This window comes from Meleagris gallopavo, chromosome 28, assembly GCF_000146605.3.
Source record: "Meleagris gallopavo isolate NT-WF06-2002-E0010 breed Aviagen turkey brand Nicholas breeding stock chromosome 28, Turkey_5.1, whole genome shotgun sequence".
In the NCBI taxonomy this organism is placed as follows: domain Eukaryota; kingdom Metazoa; phylum Chordata; class Aves; order Galliformes; family Phasianidae; genus Meleagris; species Meleagris gallopavo.
In genome coordinates, this window is record NC_015038.2 from 514,269 (window position 1) to 516,339 (window position 2,071).

Here is a 2,071-nt window from a genome sequence, read left to right on the forward strand (position 1 = left end):
TGTGGGCGGGTGAGTTTTGTTGGGGCTGCACCCCAAAAGCAATTTGGGATTGGGGAATGAAGTCCCCAGCCTCCTCCTGTGCTGGGTGGCTCCCAAGTGAGTCCTGAGGTTTGAGGAGGGGGCAGGGATTGGAGTGGGGGTGAAAGTGAGGATGGGGATGGGGGTCTGGCAGGTTATTAATAGCCATGGGGAGGCTTTTCCTGCCGAGAGCCCCACACTGCAGCCCAGGGACAGGAAAAAGGTGTTTCCGGCCCTGGGCTGGAGCGGGGCTGGGCCCTGCAGGGGACAAACGGGACCGGGGCCAGGTGCCCCCCCCGGCTCCCTCCCAGCACAGTAGGGAGCAGCCCCGGCACCGGGCGGAGCAGTGATCCCACCCGGAGCTGGCAGAGGCTGCCAGGATGGTGGCACATCTTCTCGTGGGACCCAAGAGCCGATGCTGGGATACTGGACTGGCCCTTGTCCCTTGGTCCTTGCCACAGCCGGAGAGTCTTTGTATGCTCTGAGGTGGGACATGAGCCTGTCCCAGCCTCTCCAACTGCTCCCTGGGGCTGAGGGAGGGCCCCGAGTCCTACTCATTAACAGGTGGCCTCTAATGAGCTTTATGTGCCTGAGCAAAGGCTTTGGGGGCCGCAGCACGGGCTCAGGGTGGTGCCACGGCCGTGTGAGCACAGCTGGGTTGAACCCTGGGTTTGGGGCTGCTCGGAGGAGAAAGACTCGGCAGGACGGCGCTCCGGCTCCCTGCCTTCCCCAGCCCCGGCTGCCGTTCCCCCATTGCCACGGCAGTTTTCCCCCGCACCGCCACCGCGGCCGCATTCTGACCCTGCGCTGTGGCTGCGGCCCCGCGAGCGTTGCAGGGTTGGCTTTCGGGTTCGTGGTGTCCCGGGGCGCCGCCGCCCTTACGGGGCTGCGATCATCTCCGTCCTCATCCTCGGCTCCTGCGGACATTGGAGGCTCGGTGCGGATGCGGCCGTTCCGCGTCACCTCCGGCAGCAAAGCGGGGCAGCGGGCGGCGGAAGCTCCCCAGTTCGGCGCTGTGCGATGATTCCCGGCTTCTCCTCTCCCCCGCCCCATCTCCACCCTCCGATTTTCCTCGCTTTGCTTTCCCCGCTCCCTCTCTGGACACTTTCCAGAGGAGATGTCTGTGCCACAGGGAGGGGAAAGGGGGGAAAGCTGGAGAACTGCCCTCCTTCGTGGGGGTGCTCGGGGGATGCCCAGGGGATGCTCTCTGCAGGAAAGCTGAAACTCCTCCTAGTGCGGTGGATCCGCGATTGCTCTATCAGCTGCATTCCTTTGAGCATGAAGGATTAATTTTGGATGTGAGTGCAGGGATGGGGCAGCGCGGGGCTGGGGGAGCTTTTTCCATTACAGCCACGTCCAGAGCACTGCCCTGTGGGGATGCTAATGGAGCCCAGAGATGCTGCTCCCACCCGGCTGCGTTGCGGCAATCAGTCTGAAGCCGGGCCGGCAGTCTGTCTGCACGCACTGCACACAGCAAACGCTGCAAACTCCTCATTAATACCGGCATAACGAGGTGTTTGCGTGGCACTCGCAGGCACTGCAGCTTTGCAGCTCGCTGGAAAATCCACTCATCCCATTAAGGATTCCTCAGGGCTTTTGCTTTCAGCTGCAGACGCCCATCCCGAGGAGCCCGGAACCGGAGATGAGGGGTTCGGTGGTGGCTGAGCTCCCTTCAAAGGGACCTCGGCACACGTGGGGGTCTCGGGCAGTTCTTTGCTGCAAGAGCTGCGCGCTCATGGTGTGAGAGATCGTGGTGGGAGATCCTGTGCTGCGCGCCCCGCTACCGCTGCAACTTTGTGGCACGTCGTGCTGAACCCTCTGCAGTTTCCCCAGCGTTACCCTGCAGCACTTCCCAAATCTTTCACACGCTCTGAAGGGGAAAAAAAGCACCTTTTGTTGGTCTCCCACGGAGCCGAGGGCCGCGCGGTGCCGGGACGAGTGATCGCAGCTGTCCCACCGCACGCGTCCAACGCGTCGCGTCCGCCCGCTTAATGCGCTCCGCACAGCTGCGTCCTCCCGCGCCGCTCCGCACGGACAGCGCCGGGAACCTCCC